Here is a 17,635-nt window from a genome sequence, read left to right as displayed (position 1 = left end):
TCCACGAAGAAGAAGCGGGCCTTGATCTATCCTAACATTTCTTCTGCAATGCGCCCTGTTCCACATGGAGAAGGACTACCTGTTCCTAACCCACCTAAAGAATACGATCTTTTTTCTGATGATGATCAAGAAGTTGAAGCTCCTGAATCAAGTACTTCGAAGGACCCTACGTTTGTTGTAGACGAACCTCCATCTGAACCACATAGACTTACTCAAGAGGAACTAAGTGATCTAATCAGAGACTTGGACCTCTCGAAAAGCAAAGCCGAAATTTTAGCGTCACGCTTAAAGCAATGGAATTTATTGCAGGAAAAAGTAAATATTTCAGTGTATCGGAATAGGGAGAAGATGTTCACTTCATTTTTTACTACGGAAGACACACTTGTGGCATGTACAGATGTAAATGGTCTCATGAGGGCACTTGAAATTAATTACGAACCTACGGAGTGGAGGCTCTTTATAGGTTCGTCCAAGGTGAGTTTAAAGGCAGTGCTTTTACAAAATGGAAATGAACTTCCTTCAATTCCTGTAGGTTACGCAGTTCATATGAAGGAATCTTATGAAAACTTGAAACGTTTACTTCAAGCCATTAAATATTACGATTTTCAGTGGCTCATTTGTGGTGACCTTAAAGTAAGAGCACTGTTGCTAGGTATGCAGTTAGGGTATACAAAGTATTGTTGCTTTATATGTGAATGGGACAGTAGAGATCGTGGATCTCATTACCGCAAAAGTGATTGGAGTGCCAGAGAAACTCTTCAGCCGGAAGTGAAAAATGTGCAGCATGAACCACTGGTAGATCGTAACCGAATTTTGCTTTCCCCTCTACATATTAAATTAGGTCTCATTAAAAGGTTTGTTAAGAGCATGAACCAAGAGGATGAGGCCTATAAGTACCTAAGAGGACAATTCCCTCGATTAAGTGATGCCAAAGTTAAAGAGGGTGTTTTCATAGGGCCACAAATTAGGCAACAATTCAAAGATCACAAGTTCGACGACATTCTCCAAGGTGGGGAGAAAGCTGCGTGGGAAAGCTTGAAGAGTGTTTGTTCACAGTTGTTGGGAAGGGTTTGGGTACAAAACCTCGTGGCCAGAAGCTCGCGGCGACAACCTCGCGGACCAAAACCTCGCCTGGCCAAAACCTCGCCTCCCGAAACCTCGCGGCCCAAAATCTCGCCAGGCCGAAACCTCGCCTGGCCAAAACCTCGCCGCCCAAAACCTCGCGGGACAAAATCTCGCCGGGCCAAAACCCCGCCTGGCCAAAACCTCGCCGCCCAAAACGTCGCGGGCCAAAATCTCGCGGGGCCAAAACCTCGCCTGGTCAAAACCTCGCCACCCAAAACCTCGCGGGCCAAAATCTCGCCGGGCCAAAACCTCGCGCCCCAAAATATCGCCATACCCAAAATCTCGCCTGACCAAAATGTAAATGTTCCAACAGATGATAAGGATGACGGTATAAAAGACGCTGTTTCAGAAGAAGTATTAGGGTATTTGACCAAGTCCCGCGATACCGTATGAAAATTCTATTTCTGTATTAGAGGATTTCAATGTGAAGGTAGGGCGACAGGATGTTTTTAAACTGGTTATAGGGAAAGAAAGTCTGCATAAGGAAAGTAATGACAACTAACGACGTTAGTTTCGTGAACTTTGGAACATCCAAAAACTTAAAATTTTAACAAAAATCTAATAATATTTATGAAAATATGAAACAATATATGAGTTTTTACAACGTCCCTTGATTATGTCCTATAGGTTAAAGGAGACGTAGATGACCAGGATGAAGGAAATGATCGAATAAAGAAAGTGGGAGGAAACGGGAATAACCCGAGAAAGCCCACGCACACGATGTTTTGTATATTATTATTATTATTATTATTATTATTTGTAATGTGGAATTGCATATTAGGAAACACATTGGGTAAATTTTAAAGAAAATTTCATTCGCGGCGAGGTTTTGGCCCGGCGAGATTTTGTCCGGCGAGGTTTTGGGCGGCGAGGTTTTGGCCCGGCGAGATTTTGTCCCGCGAGGTTTTGGGCGGCGAGGTTTTGGCCCGGCGAGATTTTGTCCCGCGAGGTTTTGGCCGGCGAGATTTTGGGGGCGATGTTTCGGCCGCGAGATTTTGTCCGTATACCGTTGGGAAGACGCCGAGCAACAAATTACAAACAATTGGTAGCAAAGTTGTTATTGTGCTACGAAAATCTTGGTTGCAATATGTCTCTGAAACTCCACTTTCTTCATTCACATCTAGACTTCTTTCCCGAAGATTGTGGAGCAGTAAGTGACGAACATGGTGAGCGTTTCCATCAAGATATTGCAGCCATGGAGAAGAGATATGAGGGAAAGTGGAGTTCTAACATATTGGCCGACTACTGTTGGACTATTGCAAGGGATGCTCCAGATGTAACCTACAAAAGGCAAGCCAAGCGAAGACGCTCAAAATAAAATAAACATAATCCTGTACAAGGGATCACTTGAAACTTTTGTCTACATTGCAGTGTAGTTCTTGCACAAAAAGGTATTTGTACATATTTTTCATGTTTTGATGTTAATACTGATTTTTATTACGGAATTGTTAATGTTTAACTTGACCACGGTTACTTTATTTTCTGTATCGCTGTGAAACTGGTATTTGCGCAATTTTGAAAAAGGAAGTACAAGGGTATAGAAAGCTATAGGTTAGGGTACTTCTTAACTCCCCAGCTTATCACATCACAGTGAAATAGATAAAAAAAAAGTGAAATGTAGGTTTTTACAAGGATTTTGCTTAAATGATCTATAAATATTAATACATTTGTATATATACAGCTACTGTTGTACAAGGGCGTTTTTTTTCACAACCTGAGCTAAGGAAATTCTTCTATTATTATCATTTCCTTTCATATTATGCTTAAATGAATGTAAACATCGCAATTTCAAAGAATTTACATACTTTCGATCAAAATTTGTTGAACAGTGTAATTTAAATCCCCTTCATTGTTCAATGCGTCAGCAATAAATCGATTCTATTTAGGCAAACTGATAATAAATACATTAAAGTATTTTAACTTCGTAATATGCACGGAAAATTATACGTTGTCAAGTATGAGTATTGGAAAAGAACGCAATTTTCTGCAACAATGAGGGTCTTTGCGTAAGGTTTCAAGATTTGAGAAGAAAACTTAACACAATATAATGGACCATGTAAAATTGCCTAAAATAGATTTTGATTCAGTTCAACGTCCCACACTTATGCCTGCTACGCTAGAGGAGACGTGGACCTACTGATGATAGTGGATTTTCTAATATATATCCGAACAATCCCTTTGGTATTCTCTGCTCGTCAGTACTATTAAACATGTGTTTCATCGACTACCAGTCTATTCCATCGCACTTTGAAATAGGTATAATTTGTTACAGTGCTGATATTCCATTTTTCACTACAAGCATTTCAATTTAATTAACGATTTTTCCTACTAGGCTCAAGATCTGATAGGTATAGTGGCTCTTGTAGATCAAGTGACTACTACTGCATTAGTTAAACCCTGCATTTGCTCGCACGACCATATTTCATAACACAAATTTAACTCGCCCAGTTTTTATATGTTTCTGTGGGTGAGAGAGCTCTTAACTCTGAAGTGAAAACAGATACGTAAAATTTGGTTACGGAAATGGATTTAGGAGTAAATTTCAGTGCTATTTGATACCCCACATGACCCCCTTGCCATTTATCATATTTGACCGCGATTCAATATGGCGCCTTTCAAGATGGCGATCATGCACTGGAAGTACTCCCACATATATATGCTCTATTCCGGTTTACAATGTTGAAGTCAGATCTACCAAAAACTTTTTCATTTTTGTGCCAAAAGGGTATTCTTGGACATTGCCTATTGGATTTCAAGATGGCGTCGGTGTAACAGCTCAACGAAGCATTTGAGCATCGAGTGACTATTACTACGTTACTTAGCATCTCGAACTGAATCTTGTCAGTAATTTTCATCAAAATTCAACCCTCGCGGTTTATGGACCTTCCTCGTTAGTTGCCACGGCCAAGAAACTAGACAAGACCAGAATGTAGTCGAGAAGGAGAACCAGTATCAGTAGCAAATAGTAGGTGTTGGTAGTATTCAGTGTCTTAATTTTCTCGAACGACTGGGATACGAACAACAGAGAGAATGAAATAAATAATAAAATCTTCTGTTCTCTTCTTTTACTGTATATCAAATAAGACGGCTCCATAATATTTCATAATAATAGTACCAAATTATTTAATGGATGCTATGTATTTGTTCTATGTCGGCATAATCAATGGAAATTAACTACTTAGTGTACGAAGACTTCTTTCGTCCAACACGAGCATAATGTTTGACTGCAGTGTATGCTATTTTTTAAGTAAGCATCTCTTATTTTAGTATGACTTTTAACATCGAAACAAATGAGAATGTCGACTGATTTTGCTTGGTTCTTTGTCGAAAACAAAGAAGATAGCAAGATAACGGACAGAGGTTAAAAGGAACGTTCAGATGGTGAGGTCAATGCATGCACCTTACAGATTTCGATGTATTAGATCTTGTTGTACTACAAACAAAAACGAGCCTGGAGATTTTTGCTCGGAACGCAGACTATTACAACATACAGAATTCTGCAGTTGATAACACTGTTTTCGAGAGATGTTTCGGTAGTAGTTTCACTTATGGCCACTATCGTAACCTTCGAGAATACAGTACCTGTATTTTTGAAGGTTACGCCACTATCAGCTCACCGTTTCTCGACTATAGCAGTATCACTCTGTGTGCGGGGGCATTAGGGGGGCCAAGATTTTGAGCAAGGGGACTTGGACCCCCCAGTCTCTCCCTTGGCCACTGACTCATGGAGAACAGAAACTTCATTTACCACACCTTCGATAGGGAATCTTGTGAATAAATTATCAATTAAGTCCTGATAAACTGATGGTTTCTTATTTGTTTATAAATTTAATTTTTGTAATTACACATGAAGGTTTGATGCCATTACCAAGTTTCCTCCCCTCTCTAGAAAGCGAAAGGCAACGAGGTTCCTGGAAAGTGCTCAGTGGTGAATGGGAATTTCCCTCCTTCTTCCCCTTCGATTACCACACTGCTGTTTGCCATGTGCCAAATTACGAGGAATTTCAATTAAATTATCATAGTATAATTATTTCCTTGTTGAAATTTCGATACTTTTCAGTGGAAAAAAGGTTGAAATTTGAAAGTTCCAAATCAAGGTAAGTAAACCAACGTAAAGGGGAAAAAGTGTAAAATTTTCCATATAATTATGTGTACAATCCAAACTTAAAATTTCCGTGTAATTAAACTTACAGTACAAATTTTATGCCTATTTTTCTCACAACTTGATGGGTTGATTGTCCTGTGCTGTAAGCGCTCCATATAATAACCATAAACTTCAGCAATTATTATAGTAGAAAGCAATGGATTTATGAAGTCAAGCACTGTATTTTTTGTTCCTGATTTTTTCTTAAATAACATCTATGGTTTTCGATCATTTTTACAAACCAACTCACTACCAATTTTCCATATATAGAAAGTGCATCCCCCCCCATAAAGGAGAATTTAAAAAATGCTAGGACACGTTCTGTTTATTTTCAATAAAGAAAAATGAAATGAAATTTTTGAGTTTTACGTCCCACGATTATGCCGGTTAGGCTAAAGGAGACGGTGATGATGAGAGATGAATGAAATGGTGGAATGAAGAAAGTGGGAGGAAACGGGAAGACCCCGAGAAAACCCACACACGGTGTTTGTCCACCACAAAGTTCACTTGACGGGTTTCAATAAAGTGTTAATACACTGAATTTCAGCTCCGTAAGTTTAACGGCGTGCGAGATACTATTTTTTTTTTTTTTTTTTTTTTTGCAAAAATTCGGATCCTCACTATCTCCTTCGGATATTATGCATTATAATGAGAGCAATATAATATCCCAGTTTGGATTAAGGCCTAGCTCTATACCAAAAGTAATTTCATTTGACTTTGCAATTTGACCGTGATGATCAGGCACACATAGTTACATTCAATTTTTTATATAATAATTTATGTATTACAATGATTCAAAAATGTATTTTTTCCAGTAGTTAGCTCCTCTAAAAACTCACAGGTCTCCACAGCCAAGTAGTAGTATAAGTCCTATTGCTATTGTTACAATTAAAAATATCAATATCCAAAAGTGCATGGAGTTCTTTTTTCACTTGGTTAGATATACTCACCTCAGGTAAGTAAACAGAAACAAATGGAAAAGGAAGGGAAATGAAGGTCTTGAAAGTAAAACGAAGAATGCAGTGAGCAGAGTGGGTCGGTAGTTCATACTAGGGATGGTATCGAGACGAGACTTTGTACAGTCTCGGTCTCGTCTCGGTTTAAAAATAGCTGTCTCGGTCTCGGTCTCGTCTCGAGTCAAAAATCGCCGTCTCGGTCTCGGTCTCGTCTCGGTCAACAAATGCTTGTCTCGATCTCGGTCTCGGTCTCGAGGGCCAAATCTCGGTCTCGTCTCGAAAGTCTCGAAATAAATAGGTGAAATTAAAATTGTAAAAGTATTATTATTGTAAAGTGTGTCGTTTCTGCTTTTTATTTTTGGCCTTATTCTTGACTTAGAATTATAGTATGGTATACTTCTTCAGAGCTAATTTGCTAGTGCTGATGCCTTCCATGCGTGTGTTCTAGTTTCAATCATCTGTGGGTATATCATATCTGGGATAAAATTCTAATAGTAACCCATATTTCACTTTCAGCAAAAGACATTCTCATATGGCCTCAGTACTGCTTATAAATTAATCTCTATTAAATAACCTTCAGTACTATACAGTAGTTTATTTCCTTCCTTAGAATAAGAATTGTTCAATACATTCTAACGGATAACGCAACACATAGCAGCATGAATGTATTTAATCGTACCGAATTTGAAATTTTACAATTTCTCATTTATTATCCAATACATTCTGTTTTGACTGTCATTTTAAATGCATAATATAACGTTCATTATCTGAACCAATAGGGTAAATTATTACTACAATATATTTTGTTTAAAATTGATCAAATGCTTTATTACCGTTTTACATCTACGTGTTAAATTGACACCTTATAACACAAAATTCCTGAACTTTGTGATGGGGGCTACGGCACTCATCTTTGCTATGTGTGGCCTCGGGTTGCATCACGAAACAATTAGATTCAAAGTCAGATGTTTCGCATAGTTCGCGTCTAAATTTAAGTACATTCTGTTTCTTATACTAGTTCCTAAAGTTGTAATGCATTACATACGCATACGTATATTCACTGCCGTAACATAGATTAAGCTTATTCCTGAGCTCTTAGCGGTCCATGTGATCTTTATTCGAGAAAACCAATTGTGCGTTCATTACGTTGAAATTTTATATTGATTGAAAATTATGCGAAACATGATATATAGGTAATTCGAGCTAGCTGTATCTATTTTCTCTCTCTCGCCAAAACAAGTGATTCTTAACATTCTAGTATTCTTTTGTATTCATTTTCGTAGTTTTGCAGCAACATGAAGTATTAAATAGTCAAAAATATATTTTTTTCCCTGTATGACTTTCGTTAAATTTTGGATCCAATTTTATCCTACCTTACCTAGTAAATTTATACAGTATATATATATATATATATATATATATATATATATATATATATATATATGTGTGTGTGTGTGTGTGTGTGTGTGTGTGTGAACATTATGAACATTAGTGGTAGAATTACGTAAAATTACGAAATTATGACTTGGTTTAGTTTACCTCTGAGGTCTCGATATAAAATCATCACCATTATCATAATCAAGCATTATCAATCCACTGCTGGATGAAGTCTTCCCAAGTTTTCTCTACAACTATCTATCTTGAGTAATTCTTTTCCAGGTTACTCCCCCGTGGTTCCTGATTTTGTCACAATTTCTTGTATGTTGACATTTCCTAGGCTGTTTTTGTCACGTGCAGGGACGTGTAGTGCATATTACCGCTGTTACCGGCGGTAACGGTAAAAAAATGACAGTTTTCGTTGTTTTAATATGTCTAAATTTCATCATCAACATGGGAAGATGTTTACATATTTTCCTTTCCTTTCTTTTCTTTCTTTTTTTTTAAAAAAAAAAGTTCGGACGGCCTATGCCGCATTTACACTGCCAGCGCCAAATAGGAACATATTCTTGTTGATACCAGAGATTTCAGAGGTAACGCGAACCCCGATAGCGGTCATTCACTTCAGAAACACCTTTTAGCGTGCCAGCCAGGGCCAGAAGCATCCTGCGCGCTCGTATTTTCGGAATGGCCCTTATGTTACCGTTCGGCTGAGTGGAACAGGAAAAAATAGGAACGTTCCCTGTCAAAACAAGGAGAATCTAGAATATCATCAGCATGTTTATTCTACTCGCTCTCCCCTCGCTATAGAGGATCGAGCTGGCAGTGTGATTCAACTATACTGTTTCGTTTGCTTCCTAATCCAAGTATGGAAATTTGGCTGTAATTTCCGTATTCGTAAAGTTATTTCATTGTTTTAACAGTATACAATTTCATAGTAATGATAATTAGAGAGAAGTAGAGATGTTTCCCGCCGCTCCTTCTAATTCGTATATTTATTATTATTTAAGATTTATGCTCATTAAGTTGCAAATATTTTGTTTTTAATTTAGTATAGAATACCTACTTTCGATTCAGCAAATTTCCAGCCCTAGCCTCTAGCCTACTAGTTCAATTTGCACTTTGATGCAGTTTGATGTGTTGAAAAAGAACTGTGCAATCGTCTTCACTATACCGTAGTTTGACTGTCCCGCATTGTGTTTGACAGTCTGACTAGTTTTCAATACGGAAAACTTGTTGCTCAAACATACGATGGAGCTTCGGTTATGGTTGGTGAGGTAGGAAGCAGCAGCCTCTTGTTAAACAAAGATATACAGAAGTGTATTTTTTTCATTGCCATGCCCATAGGCTTCATTTAGTTTTAGGAAAGTCCGTTGACTGTACAAAACGGTGTACGTTTTTTTCTAAAACCATGTCGTGATTTGCTTCTTTATTCTCGAAGTCTTCAAAAAGAACAAATGCTTTGGACTATGTAGTCACAGGCCCGTATCTAGGGAGGTTTAGGGGGGCCAAGTCCCTCTAAATTTTTGCTGTCTCCCTAAGATTTGCAAATGAACTATAATAAGGTGATGAAATATAATAAGGTTAGATCTGTCCCCCTTAACTTCAGCCGCCTCCCTACTTTTTTGGGCTGGCTACCGGCCTGTGTGGTCAAGAAAAATATCCCAACAGCCTGAAACACAAGGTGGAACTATAGAAAGTAGGATAAATTATGTGCTGTATAGCTTTAAAGATGAACTGTTAGGACTCTTTAAATCCATGGCGAAAATATCGACGAATGAGATTCTCAAACCAGAGTTCGTGCAGCAAAATTCTACCAAACCCTTCAAAATTTTGATTTCAATTTTTTACTTGAACTGTTTTATGTTATAGGATCAAGATAAGAAATCTTTTAAACTATCTTACAGAAGGAAATTCATGATGTAAGTTTTTGCAGAAAAAAATAAATGAGTTTGAAGAATATCTAAGTTCACTGAGAGACGGTTTCGATTATGTTTAGTAAAAATGGAAGAACCTGAAAAGCCACACTTTTCAAAAGATCAAAGTAAATGAAGTGGGATGACTCCCCCCTGAAAAATCGTTGCCAATGCTTATGATTGATACGCTAAAAGGAAAAAATGACTAGATTTTCTGATATTGAAAAACTAGAGATACTTGTTAAAACAACAACCGGTAACAGCTGTGAAAGTGTCACGCCACGCCACTGGTCACGTGGTATCCAATCTAAAATTGTTTTCGTCTATCGATCATAATTTCGTCTTGCAATATGTCCATAACATTTTCCGATCTATTTTAAAAATTATTTCATTAGTACCAGTCATTAGTTGCCAAATAATTCATTTCTATATATTTGGGCTACAAATAGTTCATATCCTCTACTTTTGGAGCACAGACACGCTACTTTTTGATCTTCGGATCTGGCAACACTGACTCAATTATTTAAATCAACACAATGTAAGAACCCCATTTGCTGTAATGGTTAGTACGCTTGATTTTGGTTCGCATGGTTCCGAGTTCGATTCCCGGTGGCGGTAATGTTCAACGACTGAAGTTTTTCGGATTAAACTATGATCAGTAACTCCACGTCTCCTTTAGCCGCCCTAGCATAATCGTGAAACCTTAAACTAAAACAAATCAAAAATCAACACAATGTGTATTACTAACTGTAAGTCTTTGAATAATTGCATATAGCTATCGAGTTTGAGGTGGTCGGTGGTCAGTGGTCAAACTATAACAAATGAAATGCAGTTAGGGTGTAATTGAAAGTTTAATAAAGCAGTGTTTTAATCTAAAAAATACACCAGGCGTAAGGCTTAGGGAGAACAACTAGTGCTACTGAAAAGTTGTCAGTTACGTTTAATTTCAGTTACAATTTGCTTTTACATGTACTGCTGGAACGAAAACTTTGACAATAACATTATAAGTAGCCCAAAGACTAGGAAAAATATCGTGTTTTGAAAACATTCTTTCACCATAAAACGAATTACGAGTAATTTTAAAATATTTTGCACTTTAGCTAGGTTATTTGCACTATATTTATAATAATATTTAGCAATTTATTTAAGTTCGCAACACTGCTTAAAATAATGTAACTGCGACTTGTTGTAATTAAAACTACTGAACACTAATGTTATAATGTTCCTGCCGTTTGAGTTATTAGAGATCTCCAAAATGTTGATTTTAGTGATATGTATTGTCCTTTGTTACACTGAATAATATATGTGCTTTTGTGGTTTAATTTAATATCTAAATTAGAAATATGTAGAGCTTTTTCGTGGCTAAGCAGTTAGCCTATGGCGTGAGAGACCCGGGTTAGATTCCCGGCGGGAGCTCATGTGGTTTAGATTCAACGTTAATCAGTAGGTTCAGTCTCATATAACCTCGCTGCTGAAAGAGGCGTTAAACTCAATTAAAAAATGAAATGAAATTTTTGAGTTTTACGTCCCACGGTTATGCCGATTAGGCTAAAGGAGACTGTGATGATGAGAGATGAATGAAATGGTGGAATGAAGAAAGTGGGAGGAAACGAGAGAACCCCGAGAAAACGCACGCACTAAACTAAATTAACTAAACAGAAATATGTAATATCAAACGCAGTGCAATTTGAGAAATTACAACTTTATGTTGCGTTGGCAACATTGCTTGTTTATCTAGTGGTATTGCAGAGTATCTGGAAGAATTTCCCCTTCCATATTTCACAAAGCATGTTAAAAAAATTTAGCATTTTTAATATATATGACTATTATATATAACTAGATGAAATACCCATTTTTCGCATGGGACCAGTATTTGGAAGTCAAGGCCTGTGGGAGTATCACTATCTCAGCAACCGCGAAAACTACTGTATGCATTTGACACTAATATCGGTCATTTTGTATTATTTTTGCATGTCTGGGTACCCCCTCCCCAGCAGGTGAACCCCGGCCCGCATGCACTGGTAGCTGAATTTGAAAGTCATCGCTAATGGAAGTGACACCATTGATCTCAGCGACCGCAAAAACTATACATTTAGGGATGCGCTCGAGTCGAGACACACTTTGTAAAATTCGAGACGAGTCGAGACAAACGTATTTCTCGACTCGAATTTTCGAGTCGAGACACGAGTCGAGTCGAGACGGCTCTTAAAAATCTCGACTCGACTCGAATGTCTCGAAAATTTTTCTATAATTTTAATATTATTTTGAAGAAAGTATTCACTCAGAAACAGCCTTTAAACCAATTCCAGCTTTTATTCCTTCAGAAAGATACAGAACGCATAAAATTAATAGTTAATCTTTAAAGATCAAGATTAAATTTTCAGCTCAATTCAGTTAATTAGAACTAATAGTTAATGTCGTTGTATTTGGTTGTACTGCAAATATAATGATAATAATAATAATAATTGATTATCTAGTTTGTATAAAACTATTACCCATAGTCTAAATCTAGTTTGTATAAAACTATTGCGATAAAGTGAACTTCATATATTCTCTGAATGAGCAGTTGGTGGTCTATAGTAATTTAGCATAGTTATAATTATTGTGTTTTCGTTCCCATGAACGCAATAGGGTTACGGAACTTCTGGATTATTCGCTTGCCCAACTGTTCTGAGGCTTTAATATGTTGCAGCATATCACGAGCTACGGATAATATATAATGTAACATTTGTTGTAAATCACATATTATGATACGAGACTATTTTACATAGTACACTATATCTTATCTAATATAAATAAAATAAAGAGTTTGTTTGTGTGTTCGTCTGTCTGTCTGTGTGCGACCTGGGGACCAGACGAGTGGACCGAGAGTTCCCAAAATTTGGTCACGGGTACCTTAGTCCAGGCCCCAGATCAAGACGAAGCGTTTTTTTTTAATTTCGAACCAGGGGGGTCTCGGGGGGGGTGGCGTTTACTGGGACCGACCTGGGGACCAGACAAGTTGACCGAGAGTTACCAAATTTTGGTCACGGATACCTTGGTCCAGGTCCCAGTCTAAGGCGAAGCGTTTTTGTCAAAATTGGAACCAGGGGGTCTCAGGGGGGCGTTTAGTGAGACATGTAGTAAAAGTAATCCAAATTGTTCGACATTAGTGTCAAATCCATAGTTTTCACGGTCGCTGAGATCAATGGTGACACTTCCATCAGCGATGACTTGCAAATTCAGCTACTACTGTATGCGCGCCGGGTGTCAGCGGGTGAGGAATACCGAGACATGCATAAATAGCCCATATTGATTGATACTAGTGTCAAATCCATAGTTTTCGCGGTCACTGAAATGAATGGTGATACTTCCACAGGTGTGGACTTCCAAATACAGCCCCATGCGAAGAATGGGTATATTAAGCTAGTATTACAATAAATGGACTGCTTGGATGCCAAGAACTAGTACAGATAAGTACCATTCACTTCTATGAATAGGTATTTTTTTAAAGGATTTTTGTAAACACTAAGTTATAAAACAATGAACTACATACAGTAGTTATGGTTTTGGTTCCCAACATAAAAGAAATATGGATTGTTCATGAGATATTGAACTTCAACTTTCACTCCTGGAAAATTTCAATTTTGGAGTTAGGCCACTTGGCATCAAAGCAGTTCACTGTAAGATAAACACATTCCGCACATTAGTAACATAGTTGTTCAGGGGCCTTCGATTTCCATCCTCTCAAATGAAAGCTGAACGATTGCCTGATACATGCTGACTATATAGGAGAAATAGTGTATTAAGTTTTCGAGCTTTGGTGCGTATCCGTATTTACACTCTGATATAACTTTAAGTTCACACTCAAATCGAGGTAATTGTTTAATGCATTTCGAAAGCTTTTGTTTTTATGCAGCTCATTAAGGAAAATCTATTTCATAATCGTAACATTTATGTACTAAGAAACTATGAACGTAAAGTGGACTCGACCTAGCCCCGTGGCCGCTGTGACTCAGTGGCACAGTTCTCACCCTTGGTGTGTGAGGACTCTGATTCTGTGTGTGTGTGTGAACTCTGCGGTTAGTGTACACGTCTTTGCCGTGGAAGACTCGGGTTCAATTCCCGGCGCGAGCTCATGTAGTTCGGATTCCACGTTAATCAGTAGGTCTACATTTCATATATCCTCGCTGCTGAAAGAGACGGTAAAGTCAAAATCAACTCAACAATATATATGTGTGTGTGCTTATGTGAATTTCCTCGTGGCTGTATGGTAAACACATACGCCTTGATCGCGGGAGACTCTGGTTCGATTTACGGTGGAAGCTCATGAAGTTGTTACCGGTATCCCACTTTAAACTGTAGATCCATGCCTCATATAACCATACATATAATATATATGCCTTTGATACACTTATTTTCCGACTTGGAAGCCATCGAAAATTTCCGGACACAGAGTCCCGTAGACCGAAAATTAGAAACATGGGTACAGAGTAAAACAGCCATAGAAATTTAAGCTTTTTAGGCTAACTTAATCCTTACATATAATGCAACTAGCTTGGCCAAGTTATAATGGAGGAAATGCTATCATTGCAACACTCTGAGAATAGAAAATGTTCGTCAGGTATTATTATCCCCCCCTCTCCTGCAGAATGAAAACCCTGACTAAAACTCAATATATATATATATATATATATATATATATATAAAACTATTTTGTGTAATGTAACAAACAGTGGCGGATAGTATTCATATTTCCTTGCAGAGGTCCTTACGAGGGTTCGCTTCCATCTTCCTCTCCCCAAGAACTAAAATAAATTAAAAAATTGCTATTACTTGTTTGTGTTGTACAAAGGACGCAATTAAAGTCCCAGTGTAACACCCCTTCACATTTAGATTTTTCCCCTGGAAGAAAACCAGTTATTATTGTTTCTTGATTTCTCAGTCTCACCTACATAAACATACGAATAGAATTACAGGATAGGACATGTTTAGATTGCTTGCACGTGACATCTAACTATATTTCTCATCAAATGTGTCACAGATGAAAATTTCCGTTTGTACTGCCTCTATTTTCTGGTACATATGTTTCATTTATGTTATGTTGCTAAAATTCGTTAGGAAACAAGTACAGACTGCGCCTGTGTGCCTGACGAAACGTAAATGTACTGGATAATTATTTCTTCACTTTCTTCCAGAAAAAAAGTAACCCATGTCGTGTCGGCTAACAAAAGGAGGTAGCGGACCAAAGATAGCCGTTGTTTACCTAAGGTCGTTACACAGCAGGGGTTTCATTCAGTCAGAGGGAAAAGAAAAAATAATTTAAAGTTTCTACATTTGTTTTAAACTGCAATATACTTCTTCCTTTTATTTTAAGAACCATTTCCTTCTCATTTGTCTGCATCAGAAAAAAAAATGCAAAAAAATCACTAGAATGTGCCTATTTACCCAAAGTATGTACTAGATCACTAGTTCAGTAGTAAAGTCACTAAATCTAGTACGAAATCATAAATGTGGCATCCCTGGGTTGGAGCGAAAGTAATGGTTGGAGTAAAAACTAGTCCGTATTTCTACTGCATTCTGTTGTTGAATTCACAGAAATGTTCAAAAATAAATTCAAGAAGTAAAACACGATCCTACAAAAGACTGTTTACTTGCTCACCGGTTTTCGTATTGTGAACTGAAACTCAAGTGCGCAGTCATGTTGAATACTTCTGTTCCTTTCTACTTTACAACTTGAGGTGGGATGAGGGTCAGGATAGATCTAGTGATATACCGCTAAAGGAAGTGCTTCAGTCCAGAGTCGGAAGCGGTATGTATTGTTTATACTACTTACAACGTTACCCCCCACATAAAATATAAGTTCACCCTTTCTCCCTTTCCTTTTTCGAATACAATGAACCGACTTTTTTGCTGAAGAAAGATGCTAAAAGAAATTTGAAACATTTGTGTCTAAACTTTCTTTGAAGCGCAGTCTTTTGTATTTCTAAGGTTTTGCGAGTGTTTTCGAGATAGCCAAATCTTTTACCATGGACTCTTGCTGCGAACTGACCGTGAGTAAACACCCGATCTCGCTGTGCTCAATTTCTCTCGCACACGTGAAATGGGTTTGTTGTTTCCAAAACAAATAGGAAGTTACCTTGTGCTTTTGCATTTCTGCACGCACACAGGTACCATTGTTGTTTTAATGATCAGAAGAAATATCAAAACCATCCGATATATATGATACGAAACAGCTAACAAAGAGAGGCAAAAATAAAAGTAGGCCTATACCAAGTTTTCCGCGTGGTACCATTACGGAGAATAAATATTTGATAAAGTCACGTAGATGCGCTTAAACCTATTCCATCTGTCCTTATAACTTTTCTGGTCTCATCAATTTTTCAGGAGAATACGTACAACATATGTCCAAATTCCATATATGCTCTTTCTAAACTAATGAATAAACTCATTAAGAACACCAACTGATATCAATAAACAGGAAAGAAAACAATACTTTATACTTCTATCATTTGGTACACATCTCTATGAAGCACAGCTTGTTTCTTTTCGAAATAGCTCCTTCGTGTCACAGGTGTGGTTAGTTTTGTTTTGTGTTAGGATGAAAGAGAGAAATGCAACATTTGCTTCGCGGTGAAGTTATATATATTATTAAGATGAGCGGTGATAAGCGAGGTTTAACAAAGAGTGCCTTTCGGATGCACAATTTAACGGGTAGTTGCAGTCCGTGTTGAGAATCGAACCAAAGCTATGTAAGACATGTTATGACAAATCCAAAAGGTGTGTTGTATCGGTGCAGTACCAGTTTTTCACATTTTTCAAAATGTTCCAAAACCCAAATAATAATCTTTAATTTATGATATTTTAGTCGTCACAAATTACAATTTTATAATGTAGTCAATGTTTATAATTACTGGGCAGTTGGGCGTTTAAACTAATGACATCATAATAAAGTCAAAACCATAATTTTGAGTTGAATTGATTCTGAGTTTAACGTCCCGTTCAGCAGCGAGGCTATGTGAGACGTGGACCTACTGATTAACGTGGAATCCGAACCACATGAACTCCCACCGGGAATCAAGCCCAGGTTTCCCACGCCAAAGGCAAGTACGCTAACTGTTAGCCACGCAGGAGCTCCACCATAATTTTAGTGGGCGTTAAGAAATATCTCGCCAGTGCTTTTACAATAAATAAAATTTTATAAGTATTAAAGATTAGTGGTAAGAGATTTTATAATAACTCTTTTATTTATGAGATATGAGTATTTTGAAAAAAAAAACAACTAAAGAATAGGTTGGCGGAACCACAAAAGACTTTCTTATAAATACATACGCACCTTACTCACCTTTTATAATTGCCATGCTTCGTTCTCCATAAAAACAGAAATTCTCTTTTAGTGATACTTTACACAAGATCATGAAGTGGGTTCAAATTTAATTAAAGGCAAAATACAATACAATAATCCTCAAATATTGCCTCAAGTGAGTTTAAAGATTTCTAAACACTAGTGCGAAACCGGGCTCTGCCGTTGCGATCGATTTACAAGTCTTGAGACGAAAGTAAGAAGGGACTTAGTCACACAGTAAGTAAAAACAATTAATATGCCTGTAACTTTCCCCCAAATGGGTGTATCTTAAAACTAACCTCACCATTATTTTTCTAATTAAATTCTAGCCCGAAATTATGTATCATATTACCCTATTCCCATTTTGAAAACTTGACCTTAATTCAAAATGGTGGATTTCAAGATAGCTGCCATCAAGGTCATATCTACCCTACGACTTCCCCTCAGGACTTATATGTATTCACATGGTTTTTCTTCACTTTTCTTCATTAACGCTCCGTTTACAAAGGGTAGTAAGGGACTTCTGTAGTAATCTCTAATAACCACATCACAACTCTTAAAAGTTATTAAAAAAAAATAGAAAACATGCACCATGGCAAAAATTTGTCATCACAAGTAATGATGCATGCATGCCTTCTATCAACAAAAAAAGTTTCATTGAAATTGGAGCCGAACATTTGAGTGATGTCCCTTGTGGGATGTGATTGAACGTGACGTCAGAGCACATCGCCCCCCTTCCCGGAATTTACGGGAATTAGGTGACCTGAGTGAGCACAAGTGGTGCCAGCTCTCT

The sequence above is a fragment of the Thermobia domestica genome, chromosome 8 (assembly GCF_964235325.1).
Source record: "Thermobia domestica chromosome 8, izTheDome1.hap1.1, whole genome shotgun sequence".
Lineage (NCBI taxonomy): Eukaryota > Metazoa > Arthropoda > Insecta > Zygentoma > Lepismatidae > Thermobia > Thermobia domestica.
The sequence above is the reverse complement of the archived record's forward strand: the minus strand, read 5'-3'. Positions refer to the sequence as shown.